The sequence below is a fragment of the Elephas maximus genome, chromosome 7, assembly GCF_024166365.1.
Source record: "Elephas maximus indicus isolate mEleMax1 chromosome 7, mEleMax1 primary haplotype, whole genome shotgun sequence".
Classification (NCBI taxonomy): Eukaryota; Metazoa; Chordata; class Mammalia; order Proboscidea; family Elephantidae; genus Elephas; species Elephas maximus.
Window position 1 is genome coordinate 57474196 of NC_064825.1, and position 14939 is coordinate 57489134.

The 14939-nt window shown below is 39.4% G+C and overlaps 1 pseudogene; it reads left to right on the forward strand.

Moving 5' to 3' along the window:
• Window positions 1–494: 494 nt before the first annotated feature.
• LOC126079224 (olfactory receptor 51B6-like) lies at window positions 495–1425 on the forward strand (annotated as a pseudogene).
• Window positions 1426–14939: the final 13514 nt, after the last annotated feature.

Consider the following 14939-nt stretch of genomic DNA (forward strand, 5'->3'; position numbering starts at 1 on the left):
GCTGTTAGGTTCTGTTGAGTTGATTTTTGGCTCAGAGAGACCATAAACAACAACAAAAAAACCCCATTGCTGTTGAGTCAATTCCAACTCATAGGGGCCGTATAGTAGAACCCTGTAAGTCTCCCGTCATAGGTTTTTTTTTTTCCTGCCATTGCTATTCCTCTTTTATTCTGTGAACTTATTTCTAAAATTTGAGATTTAGAAAAACAAGAACAAATTCTATTTTGCACACTCACGACTGTATCCTCATTTCCTAGTATATGGTATGACATATATTAGGCATTGAATTTGTAATTTCTGTTTATATTATTTCTTTTTCTTCTCTAGTGTTCTCAAAAACAAGTATTTATTACTATTTTCTTGTATCACTGAAATTCAAAGAATATTCATGCTAAACAAAGAAGTAAAAGCCACTAAAGAGAGATTTATGAAGACCTGCAGACCTGTATTTAGAATTTCCATAAGAGAAGCCTTACCCTGTCGCAATACTCATTATGGAACTCAAAACCAGTGCCACACCTTTCCTGCTGACTACTTCCTGGGCCTGGAAAAGGCACACCACTGGATCTCTATTCCGTTATCAATAGTTTAGAACTCCATACATCTTGGCAACAGCTTCCTAATATTTGTCATCAGGGATGACCATAACCTCCATGAGCCCCTGTACTATTTCTTAGCCATGCTGGCAACCATAGACTTTGGGATGACCCTGATTACAATGCCTATAGTGCTGTACATGCTGTGAATGAATCACAGGAAAACTAACAACCATGCCTCCTTTCTCCAAGCCTATATCATCCACAGCCTCTGTATCACAGAGCTTGGAGTCTTACTTTCCATGGCCTATGAGTGGTTCATCATTATCCACAAACTTCTGAAATATATGTACATTCTCACTAACACCCAAGTAATAAAGACTGGGATAGGGGTTTTTGTAAGGGCTTTTGTTCTCACCTTGCCTCTAATACTGCCTCTCTACTGATCTTCCTATTGCAGATCCCACATCCTTTCTCATGCATTCTGCCTCCACCAGGATATTATCAAACTGACCTGTGCTGACATCACCTCTAATCATCTCTATAATTGTGGTTATGATTGCAATGGTCCTGTTTGGCTTTCTCATCATCTTTTCTCCTACACTTTGATTCTCAGGGCTGTCCTAGGCATTGCTTCTAGAGAAGAGAGCAACAAGGCACTCAACAATTTTGTCTCCCACATCTGCTGCATCCTCGTCTTTGTCACTGTGATTGGTTTGACATTTATTTATAGATTTGAAATGAATTTTCCCCACCTAGTACACATCAAAGGCAGCTACATATACTTCCTTTCCCACCCTTTATGAACCCCATTATCTATAGCATCAAACCCAAGCAGAGTCATAGTAGTATACTACAAGTTTTATCTCTGCCCCAATCAAGAGCCTGAATTTTATTCTCTTCTGTCTAGAAAGGATATAATGATAAACATAAATGATAGGTGGACTGGAGCAAGTTTTTAAGAAACACATTAAGTTATAAGGATCAAATCTCAGAAAAGTTGCCTTTCTTGAACAACTGTGTCTTCCACAGCTCCCTTTTTTTATGAAGATGAAATATAAGACACATAAAACACTAAGCACAGTGTAAGGCTCTTAGCATGGATTCAGTTGATATTTTCTTTGGACTCAAATTGTCTCATTCCACTAATAACTTAATCCATTGGTGTTGAGTTGATTCCAGCTCATAGAGACCCTATAGGACAGAGTTGAATTGCCTCATAGAGTTTCCAAGGAGCAGCTAGTGGATTCAAACTTCTGACCCTTTGGCTAGCGGCAGTAGATCTTAACTACCGTTTTGTTACTGGTCAAATATTCTGAGTATAATAAAGTTAACCTCACAGGATATCTTTTTCAACTTTACGAGGTTTTATTTGTGAATATCTCTTTTAATGTGGTTATATGAGAAGTTGGTTTTAGTGAATGGTTTTCAATCATTGCGGCCTCCATGTTTTTCTAAGAGGCTACTGGATAACCAAGAAGGACAGGAAGAACAGATTTTAAAAAAGGTACAGAACAGAAGACTGCAAAAATGTTGCTCAAACTAGTGCTGCTTCTTCCCATCCTTGCCACAGCAAAGGCTCAGTGTTGGGTGAATAAAAGAATCTTGGTAAAATCAAGTGTGTTCGTAGTAGCCTCGTAATAATTTTGTATTCAAGTGATGGTCTATCGCGGCTGTTAAAAAAACTTTTGTGTCTGGTGAGGAATTCTGTGACATTCAGACCATCGGTCAGGTATTGTGCTTAAAATAAGATATTTATTAAATCAAAGTTTCATGGAAGCATATAGTGAACTTGAAGAGATGGTGGTCACTCAGCCACAGACTCAGTGTCTTGACAGTAACTAAAACGCCATTGGTGCTTGCCAGCTCTAGAAACCAGGGGATCGGAGCATACAGTGATGTCAAAGGCAAAATAACATTGGGCTGGTTTCAGTCTTGCAGCATGTTCTCAGATATGGGAGGAGGGATAAAACCTACTATGTGGTAGGAAATACTGTGATTCACTTGGATAGATATTTAAGGACAGTCCAATCTATTTTAACCTACCAGTCATTCACTAATCTTCCCCGTATGCATAAGAGTGGATACAGTAATACTACCTAGAAGATATTTCCATAAAGCATTTTCATACAAAAAAGCATGAATGAAATATACATATCATCTGGTTGCCCTGACAAGACTCTAGGTGTGACACTGTCTACCTTATCACACCATTCCAGGTGTGTCAAGGACCTGGTGTAACTTAACACTGCAATAAAACAACCTGATGGTATTCAACCTGACTGAATACATTCAAATTATATAGTAACTTTTTCTATCTCCTGAAATAAACTTTTGAGGACAGAGGTTAAGATTCAGGCATCGCTTCCACTTCAACCCATAATCTCTAGAACATCATAGATGCTCACTATATGCTGACTTGATAGCAGGGTGGAGTCTCTGCCCCTGACTATTCTTAGAGGACCTCTGCCTACCTCTCTGGGCTTCTGAGGAGTCAGACTGTGCCCAGAGAGGCATGAATGTGAGATGTAAAGGGGAGTGTCAGCTTTGTCACCAGTTCTGGTCACAACACAAGTTGAAGCACTGCTAGGTGCTAGTCAGAGGGGAACATAGAACCAATCACCCTGTAGAAAATCCAGATCTTTAGCAGATTTGTGGGTCAGCTGATGATGCAAGAGTTCCTAAGAGGCATGCATTGCCTGTCCATCTTTATGCTAAGGATTAGGTGACTCAGAGATGAGCCCAAGTGGGCAAGATTAAAAACAGTGTGGGAAGAGGATGGAGCAAGCCCTAAGTGACAAGCTAAGGGAAAGAGAAATGTTGGCAGAAGGAGAGGAGACAAAGGAGAAAAGGTCAGAGAGAGAGAAGTGAGGATTAGAAAATGAACTCTAGGGGAGCTATATCTGTGGGTAGGATGTTAAAGAACGACGGAAAATAAGAGTGTTCCCCTGAGACCCAAGACTGGCTCCCACTCAGCCCCAAGCAGGAGCCCGGTGCATGCAGGGTGGTGAGTGTTATCTGGTCGTGAGGACAACAGGCCCAGACTGTTAGCCACTCCCATGGCTTGGCATATTATCTCTTGGGCACATGCCTTCTGGTCTCCAACCATTCCCCTCCCAAGTTTTCTGCACAACGACACCTCCCTACACTGAATGGGCTAGGAGAAAGGCCTCTTCACTGGGGACAGAGGCCAGTCTCTCAGTCTCAGCGTGGCTTAGAAGGAAGAGAAATTCTGACACATACACATATGCCACCTTGCAAAGTCACTTAATCATAGCTTGCAAGATAGTCTACTGTAAGAGCTTCCATTGGATTCTCACAACTACCCTGTGATGAGGCACTGCAGGGCACAGAAGATGGGAAAAGAGACCTTGGATTCCTGCCTCCAAGCCTCCTGTGCTGTCAACAGGTTCTTTCTTTGCATCTTCCTCTGGGGTGGCCTCCACTGAGTCAATTATTACTCTGTAAACATCTCCTGCCATCTTGTGGCCTGTGCAGCATCTACATCCTGCTCCTGGAAAAAGACATAAAGAAAATAGCAAAGTGAATTAAAAAGTAATAATGACAGCAGTGATTATTAATGCAGTTTTTTTATTATTTCTATCACTGACAGTCTCAGCCTTTTAGTGTGAGTCTTAAAGTTCAGAATTTGGATTTTGAATGCTGTGAAACATTAAATACATGAAGAAGGTATCCTTTACGTTGACTGACCAAGATTGGAACTGCTACAGTAAAGTGAGACAAATTTTACACGTATTCCAAACCAAACCCTTTGCTGTAGGGTCAATTCTAACTCACAGCAACCCTATAGGATAGGGTAGATCTACCCCATAGGGTGTCCAAGGCTGTAATATTTATGGAAGCAGACTGTCACATGTTTTTCTTGTGAGTTCATACCACCAATCTTTCGGTTAGCAGTGGAGCGCTTTAACCCCTGTGCCACCAGTGCTCTTAAGAGTAATCTAAAGTAATTGGATGATCAGACCAGAGTCAGTTACAGAGAAAATTAAATTCAAATCTCAAAAGGGGCACATTTTTTTTGAGATGCCACTATGCTATATTGTTCTTTGAGATTTAGTGACAGAAAGCATCAATTCTGCTTCTATCGTTTATTTCATAATCATTTAATAAGAAATCCCTGTATACTAGTAATTAATAGGTACCAAGAATCATTTAAGAAGATGGCCCTAAATGCTAGTAATCAATACATACTGAGGATACATTGGTGCATATGTCCTCTGCCTCTATGAAGCTTGCATTTTAAGAGGGGAGGCAGGTAATTAAAATATGTATATATGCACACACACAGCAGTGAAAAAGTACTTTATATAGCTGCTATACAAGAAACAAACAGATTAGTGCAATAGAGAAGACTTATATAAGCTGTTGTTACAAGGACTCTGAGAGATGCAAGCAGCTTGTAATTGGTTGCCAACCTACAGCTTGGTAGTTCAAACCCATTGAGTAGCTCTGTGGAAGAAAGGCCTGGTGAACCGCTTTTACAGCCAAAAAACTCTGTGGAGCAGTTCTGCACTGTAACACATGAGGTCACCATGAGTCAGAACTGACTCAAGGGCAATGAGTTTAATCATAAAAATATTTTATTACAGTGGTTACTGTATCCTCAGGAGCTGTTGCTAATTGTCGTCAAGTCAATTCTGACTCATGGAAACCCCCAGTGTGCAGAGCAGGACTGCTCCATAGGGTTTTCAAGCTGTGACTTAGGATGCAGATCACCAGGCCTGTCTTCTGGGCACCTCTGGGTGGGTTGGTAGTTAATAGTTTTTGGTTAGTAGCTGAGCACTTAACCGTTGGTGCCACCCAGGGACTCTTCTAAGTAGAAGGGCTCAATAAATGCTCTTAAAGTAACATATTTAAAGCAAGCAAATGATTTACTCTTTTGAATGTTAATTGGCTTAGCTTTGACTGAAGAACTAATGGATAAAATTTCTCTTTGCCTAACAAGCACACGGTTTTATTTAGATTGCACAAGAAACCTTTTTATTTGAGTGGATCAGGAACAAGTTGTGAATAATTAAGTGAATAATTAAGTGAATAATTAATTCAATCAAAAAATCATAAATATATATATCAGAATTATTTCATTTAAATGCTAATATTTAATAAAACAATGTGATTTCAATTTGTTTCCAGAAAGTATATGATCTTTTTTTGTTTTTACATCATAGCCTCTCAATTTTTGTTTATTATCATTACATAATTTATGATTCAGGCCAAGTATAGCAAATGATCAAATTTTTTACATTTTTTATTTCTTAACTGCTTTTTTTCCCACACTATATCCCGTGTTTTTGTTAAAGTTACATAAACATCACTCATACTTTCCAAAAATGTTTCCACCTTCATTTTGTGATTATATAATTTTCTTTTGTAGAATTAAAACTCATAGCTGTGTGAAATAAATAACCACAGGTAATAGGAAAAGTTTTCCAACATTAATTTGTCACTTTCTGTAAACCTATCAGGATGACTCCACCCAGTGGCTTTTGTTTGAGTGCCTTTGACTAGAGGCTCACATTGTCTCTTTTGTATACTTTCCCGAAGTTGTATCATCGATGCTTTCCTGTCTCACTTCGTTTAGAATACAGTGAGAGTATTTAGACACTTGACATACAATGAGCATGAAGAATGGTTTTAGGACTTTATGCTTTCCTGTTCCTCAAAATTTTACAGCTTACAGCTGTCCTGTTTATGCCTGTTTTGACAGCAATTATTTTAGCAGCTTTTTTAAAATTAGTTATTCCAAAGCATTTGACCTTAGCTTTCTACAAAACACCAACTTTTCCCACCCATATTTGAATTGTCAAAGTATTATAATGTTAAATTTCACAATTAAAATAAAAAGAATTGAATATGACAGGATCAAGAACCAATATAGGTGCTCCTGGTAAGAAAATACTTTACCAATGGGAACATAAAGAGCATAGCAAATGTTAGAGTGGCCTGCTGGCTAGGAGCCTTCAGCATGCAGATGTCTTTGTGCTGATTAATCTCATCAGCTGTCTCAGTTAGAGACATTGGCCACGGTGTTGATTAATATGTGACTGTTAGTTGCTGCCAAGTCAAATATGACTCATGGTGATGCCGTGTGTATAGAATAAAACTGTTCCATAGGGTTTTTGAAGGCTGTGACCTTTCAGAAGCAGATCACCAGGCCTGTCTTCCAAAGTACCTGTAGGTGAGTTTGAACTGCCAACTTTTCAGCTAGTAGTTGAGTGTTTAACTGTTTGTGCCACCCAGGAACTTCGTTGTTTAATATAACCTTTACTGCATATTGTTGAAGAAGCCCTAGTGGCACAATAGTTAATGGCCCAGCTGCTAATTGAAAGGTCATTGGTTCAAACCCACAAGCAGATCCATGGGAGGAAAGACCTGACAACCTGCTCCTGTAAAGATTTCAGCCTAGGAAACCCTATGGGCAGTTCTGCTCAGTTTTGTAGGGTCATTATAATTTGGAATTAACTAATGGCACACAACAACCTATGTCATATGGTGTGGAAAAAGAAGGCTGCTAGAGATGAGATTAGTATGTCCTCCTCAGATAACAAGTTGGTGTCCTCCATTACTAATTGTGTCTTTATGAGTAAGGAAAACTAAATAGAGAAACACTAAATAACCTAAAGAGTATAAAATACTGACTCTGAGAAAACAGCCCAGGCTAACAACCTTTCCCAGCCCTTAGAGGTCACTATGTGGTATGGATGAACTATCTCCCCTAGTGATTTGATGCTATGTATTTGACCATTCTGCTGATGAAGCCATGAATGTGTGCTGCTCAGATATCCCTTCAAGGGAGGGACTACTACAAGAAATGTAGATAACTGCTAGTCTCCAGCTGTCTTGTGTTCTGGATCTGCCACAAACATCATGCGAAAGTAATGCCCTCCATAGGCTGTACACAGCCAATGACTGCACACAGGTACTACTACTAGCCTTTTCTGCCCAGTGCAAGACTCCTCTAATGAACAGCCTTTGTCTAGGGCTCCTGGCTTTGCCTTATCTCAGAGCTGTATTGAAGCCTGAAGCTCTTCCCACTCAGTCCTGCTCCATTCTCTCAATCTTTTCATAGACGTCGAGCAAGTATCTCAGTATGAAGGTTTCTCTGCCTCCTATAGTTCCTGCTCCCTTTATCTTTCATGGGTGTTCATTCCAATAAACCTCTTGCACCGTAAATCATTCCTGGCTGGCATCTGTTTTCTGGAAGACCTAAACTGACACATTTGCATTCTTGAGTTCTAGACAACAAATGGCAGAAACCGACGCTTGGATATACAAATCAGTCACTATGGAAGAAAATAGTGCTTACAAAATGTAAACAATAAACAATTTCCTGAATATACCCAAGGTCCAGGTTTCTTTAAAAAAAAAAATCCTGAGCAGCTTCACAGTTACTGAAATCTGTAGGGGAGTGTGGTTTCCGTAACAAATACGGTCATGTAGTCTAGGGCTGGAATTCAGAATTTAATTCATTTTTTTTATTTTCTATTTTGCTGTTTATAGATCTGTAAATAGATATGTCCCAACACCCAATGAAGAAGTCAGAGAGGCTAGATTCTTGTTTTCTCCAAGTCCTGCAGTCAGAGTTCAACAACATAACCCAAGTAAATCAGGATGTTCACCTAGCCTTCTAATATTGAAGAGTGAAGTGAAAATAAAAGGTAATTATCAGTTTCTCACAGTGGAGATAACGGTGTTCTTTTTTTTAAGTAAAAGTATCCTACACTTTCTGCTGTAATTGGCCTAATACTCCTGCTAGTCTGTTTCTTCTTTTAAATATGTCAGTTGAATTCCTCATTCCTGGCTTGAGGGAACTGTCAGGATTACTGCTGACCATCTGTCATCTTCTTGTAAATTCTTCAGGGGCAGTATTACCCCAATATATTCCTACCAAATTCTCCCTCCATTTTTTCCTTAAAATAGTGAGAATAAGTTTACATTTCTTGCAGCAAAAAGATTCTTTACTGATATTATCATTCTCCTATGTTTATTTGCCATTAATTTAGGGATAATTTGACTCTTTATTCCCAGAAAATGCATGCCCACAAACATTCCCTTTGGAAAGAGAATGGCAGGATGGGATACTGGTAAGCAAATGTTCTCTGTCTCTCTCTTTTTGTGGTGTAAATAACAGCTGTAATGATTTGGGACTCTAGAATAGAAGGTACTGGAGTTCTATAATCCACTGCTAGAATGGGATGTGATGAGGGAGACTGTTAATTGATGACTAAGAGAAAATATGCAATTGATTGATTATTCATTGGATTTATATATTGAAAATTATGACGGCTTTCTACAAGAGCTCTGAAGTAGAAAATGAGAACTTATCAGATAGGTCCAAAAGGAGGAAGCAGCTTTGAAAATAGAAAATACAACAGTCTTCACAGAGTCATGAACAGCACTTTACAGTCAGACAGTCACAGAGGATGAGACACATATACTGGCCCAAGTTTTTTTTGAAATAGTTAACTTTCATTAAAAAAAAAAAGTCCTTAGTATAGATAATATGTTTCAGCCAAACTTAAAAGTAAAAAGAGATGTTCTAAGTACAAAGAAATAATCCTAGGTACCTAGAGTCATAGAGGAAGACAGGCAGTACACAATTAAGTAAACACATAACGAGCACATATTGTGCATGAGTGTCATGAAGGAAATTCTTGTTGTGTTAGAGAACAATGACAGAGATAAGAGGCCAGTAGGGGACTTTATATATAATGGCCAAGGAAGATGCCTTTAAGGACATGAATTAAAACTGGAATCTGAAGAAAAGGAAGGGGCCAGAGCAAACATTGCTATAGAGTTTGGAGTGGAAACTCTGAAGAGAAGGCTACAATGCTATGATGCCTTAACTAGGAACCAAGATCCTACTAAGTTGTGGTAGCCCTCCTAAAGGAGGCTTGGGTTTTATATCAGTATATAATGTGAGTAGCTGGAATAGTGGACCAAGTATTGCAATTCTTAATAGATCTGTAGTAAACACAACAGGAAATACAGACATTGGAGAAAGTACTTGACTCTCAAGTAATGTTCCGCTCACTTTTTATGACATATATGACTATAGCGTCACTATGAGTCAGAATCGACTCTACAGCAATGGCTTTTTTATTTTTAATGACGTATCCAAAATATGACAAGAATTTGTTCCTAATCACAGTTGTTTCCACCAGGGACCAAGGACAATTATATCATTGTGTTAGGAAATAATTGGACTTAGAAGAAAATATAGGTGGCTGATTCTGCCTCACCAAACCCAGAGAAAGCCTAGAAGGGGCATTAATCATATTGTCATTACCAAAATGGTATGATCCAGACAAATGTTAATTAATCGTAATGGGTGATGACCCAGAATGGGCAGAAAATGATGAAACCAGAGGCTGGTGAAAACCATGACTGAAATAGAATGTTATGGTCACAATTAAGGATGCCATGAATTAATGATAACCAATACATAAGAATAGTTATTAACCAAGTAGAATTAAGAACATTAAGAAACTTGATGATAGCCCAAGAAACGGAAAGGGCCACATAAACCAGAGACTCCATCAACCTGTGAGCAGAAGAACTAGATGGTGCCTGGCTACCACCAATGACCTTCCTGAGAGGAAACACAACAGACAGTCCCTGACAGAGCAGGAGAAAAGTGGGATGCAGAACTCAAATTCTAGTAAAAAGATCAGACTTAATGGTCTGATTGAGACTGGAGGGACCACGGAAGACTTAGACCCCGGACTGTCTGTTAGCCCAGAACTGAAACCATTCCCGAAGCCAACTCTTCAGAAAAAGATTAGACTGAGCTATAAGACATAAAATGATACTCATGAAGAGAGAGCTTCTTAGCTCAAGTAGATAAAAAAAATGAGACTAAATGGGCAGCTTCTGTCCGGAAGTGAGATGAGAAGGCAAAAAGGGACTGGAGCTGAATGAATGGACACGGGAAATCTGGGGGAGAAAGGAGGAGTGTGCTGTCATATTATAGGGAGTACAACTAGGGTCACGTAAGAATGTGTGTGTAAATTTTTGTATGAAAACCTAACTTGAAATGTAAACTTTCACTTAAAGCACAATTAAAAAAAAAAAAAGAAACTTGACGAGTAAATAGAAGCAAAGATTAAAAAAGCTGAGAATTATAACTTTTAGGGGTTGATATGCAAAAATCTCATAAATGAAGCAGGTACATGATGTGCAGATGAATCTGCTTAGTTTAAACTGCAAAATCAGGAAGCACGATAATGTATTTAACTTCCACCCATGCTTTGCTGGACACTCAGATCATAACCTTCTCTGATTCCCAAATGAGTTTTTAAAGAATGGTACAAAAGACCTACTTGTCCAACAGATTTCCATGAAAGAATAGACAAAAATTTGTTGACGGATCTGCTTGTTCTTTACACTGTAGATAATGGGATTCATCACAGGAGGTGCTGATAGATATTGGCCGTAATACCACGGGCAATTGGAAGTGCATGCATGGCAAAGTGGTGAGTCATGGACAGTTCCACCATGGGCACATAGAGGACCAGAACAGCCAGAATGTGGGAAAGGCAGATACTGAGAGAATGGAGTCTTTAACTGGGGAGCCAATACTCAGGATACTTCTCCGGATGAGTGCATAAGAGAGCACAATGAGCAGGGTGTCCAGCATAACAACAAGCAGAACAGAACAAATCCATGCCAATAGTTAATAGTGGTACCAGCTCACACCAAGTGAATCATGTCTTGATGGAGGCTGTAGGAGTGGGAGAGATAATGGGAGTGAAAAAGGGAAGCTGTTTGAGTAGGAACAGCAGAGAAAGAGCAGACAGAATACAGCAGGAAATAATAGCTACACCTCTTCTCCTGGTGACCTCGTCAGTGAGGATGGAGGTGTATGAAGGGGACAGCAGATGGCTAAATAGCGGTCAAAGAACATGGCCAGCAACACAGAAGATTACATGAAGGAGAATTCATGGAGGAAGAAGAACAGAGCAAAACAAGTCTCAAAGCTAATCTCGGAGACACTGAACCACAGGATCTCCACGTCCCTGGGCAGAGTGATGAGGCTAATCCCAAGGTCTGTTAGGGCTAAAACATGGAGAGGAACAAGTGCATGTGCTCATATAGGGAGGGCTCTTCCCTGATGACAGTCAGGATGATGGCATTGCCCACAATGCAGATGGTGTAGAGACAGCAGAATGGAATAGAGATCCAGGTGTGGGAGGCCTCAAAGCCAGGGATGCCCATGAAGATTAAGTAGAAGGAGACTTGAGTGGAGTTAGTGACCAGAAACATGACTGGAGTAGGCATCCACAGGACCAGAGTTCTTTGCTAAATCTGTGGAAAGTGGGCAACATAAAGATTTGACTAAATGATGTGTGATCACTTGAAATCAGTATGTGATATATCCTCAAGGAGAACCTGGAGAAATGGAGATTGCTGGGAAATGAGTTCACAATAATTTTACCTTTTTGTCTGCTTTAGCTCAGATCTTGTCATTTCTTTTAAACCAGTGAGTTGAGCCCATAAAGGGGTCATTTGATTTAATCTGAACACTTGCTTACCTGTCTAGAAGGCAGTTCTGCCTCTGTATCAGGAAGGTGTAGGGGTGCTCTATGGCTGTTGGAAGGTATTGCTGTGGAGGAGAGATTGTTGTAGGACAACTGACGTGACATCCTTTGGTGCTATGACGCTAGGAGAAAAAGAATGAGCCAAGTCTCCAGCAAATAGTAAATTGTTATCCTGGGGTCAGTTCACAAGTTAAGCATTAAAAATGGGCAGAGAGGTCAAGTATAGCTTGTGTTAGACAAGAGTGTGATAACATGTATTTGAATTGATGTGTGGTAACAGAATAGCCCATTATCAACAGTACATAAGCCCAGCGCCTTCCTCACATGTTAGGCAGACTCCCTACCAAAACTATTCCACTGAGTGCTAGAATTCCCGAGAAAGTAAATGTGCAAAGTTTGTGTCCATTCAGGAACCATAGCTTCTTTATTTTGTTCAGGAACTATTATGTCATGACTCTCTCAAAAGCTGTCTTAATCTTGCATTGATATAAACATATTTTATTAGAGCAAATGAAACTGGGAAAAAATGAATAACTTGCTTGATGTTATATGGCTGGGATTCAACCAAGTGATCTGACTCTGAATTTCAAAATCCTGTGAACTTCTGTTTCTTCATGCCATCTTCCAAGAAGATTAGTTCATCATTATTAGAAATACCTCAGTGGCTACCAGAACACTTAGAAAAATATATCAGTTCCTTCTTCTTTCCCTGGCTAATACACTACTGTTAACAAGAATCTATTTAGATGGCTACTCCTCTAGGAAGTCTTTTCTAAACGCTTCAGTCGGGTTTAATTTAGTAAAGAATGTCTTGTCTTTGCGTTTACCTCACTCTGTCGCAAATGTCCACATATAAACGTCTCTTTTTCTCCTGGAGCATGTGAACCTCTTAAAGCTTTAGACCATTTCTTAATCATTGTGTGTTCTCAGTGCCTAACATACAAGTACTCAACAGGGTTGGGACTAGGATAAGGAAAGCTAGGCATGTAGGGTGCAAATTAGCTCACTCACAGGGTTGTACCAATTAATATTAGTCACTATAACACGGAAAGCCTTTGACCTCTTGTGAGATCATCTTCTTGAATGATGGAAAAAAGTGGAGAAAGTGGCAAAAAAAAAATACCATCTCTCTCCATCACATTCAGGGTTTTATATGGATTTGTTTTTTTCAATATAGATGTATCTGTTTTGTGCATGCCTGAGAGAGGATCTTCAGATAAGGAACTGAGAAATAAACTGGCTGGTGTTTTTCAGAGCAGGATGGGAAATACAGGGAGCAGGAGAAGATGGTTTGGTATATGGAAGAAGAAATATATTTTCTTGCCTTGTGTGGGGATGGGTAGGGGCTGTCCAGGGTCAGAATGGACTAGACAGCAATGGTTCAGGTTTTTTGGATTTTGGACCAAAGCCTCCCCCTGGTGGTCATATTAGGAAAGTACAGCATGCGTATTGATGTTGCCAGTTCTGTTCTTCCAGAGTCATCCATCTCATACCCCAACAAGCCTGGCTCGGTGGGGGGCTAGATGCCAATTCTGGATAGAGGGCCCTTTAAATGTAACTTATACTGGGCCCCTAAAAAGTACATCCCTGTCTCCCTCCCACAGACCGTCTCAAGCTCTGGTACAGAGTAAGTTCACTTGTGCTCCTTGTGGACAACACAGTGAGCTCAGTCACAATATCATATACATACTGAGCTGGTGCGAAGAGATGTATGCTCTCCACCTCTGTGGTTTTCTCTGCCTCTGAGCAGAGGTCTTTTGCAAAAACCTAATACGTACATTTAACAATTGGCACACTTGCAAACAGGCACAGTCTTGCAGTGATAGTTTCAATAATGATTCTGATACATTTAGACCTAAGGCCTGAATGACTCACATGGACATTTTGATACCTACACTCCACTAACCATCACATCCCAAATTCGCTTCACTTTGCATTCACACATTTCCAATACCACCTAAGGGAACAGAGATGGGTCAACTCTTGCTTGGTTGTTGGCCCCATTCCATACACCTGCCCTGGGAAGCCTTTAGGAACCAACTCACTCTTTCCACTCTGGGCTTGTCACGCTGTTTTGTAAACTCTGTTTACCAGTCTATTTTCTTTACTAACTTATCAGCTTCAGGTATGCAAAACTATATCATGTTTCTTTGAATCAGAAAAGCCCTAAAAGCAAAAAACCTGCTGCCATCAAGTTGATTCTGACTCATGGAGACCCCATAGAGTTTCTAAAGCTGTAAATCTCTACAGAAGCAGTTTTTGTTTGTTTGTTTGTTTTGTTTTGTTTTTCCCCCACAGAGTAAGCATTCAATAAATTCATAGTAAACAAAAACTGATTAGAATGTTTAATGTAATTTCAGTCAACATTCAAAGAAGATTATTTTGATATATGATTAAATATATTGTATCATTTAGGGGAATAAAGAAGCAAAAAGAACTAAGAGGTTTTTGTTTGCTTTGGTTCAGTTTTTAAATGACTGTTGCAATGGCAGTGGGTTTTTATTGCTTAAGTAACTAGCCCCTCAGTTATATACTGTTATATGGATGCTAGTAAAAATATTAATAAAGAAAATATTACAAATCTTGGGTTAAGTGGCAGGTTATTCATTAAATAATATTGTATAGCTGTGTGAAAAGCTATTAAATATCGTCATTCAGATCCAAAGATCAAAATAACCTCTGTGATCAGTACAGACTTTATATCCTTTCTTCATATGGCTAGCAAAGTGCTATATAAAATTAGGATAATGCCACACTGACCTACTTAAAACATGGTTTTCAAAATATATATAATCTCTGACATGTCATATAAACTCTTGATAGTCTTGTCCCTCCCTACCTC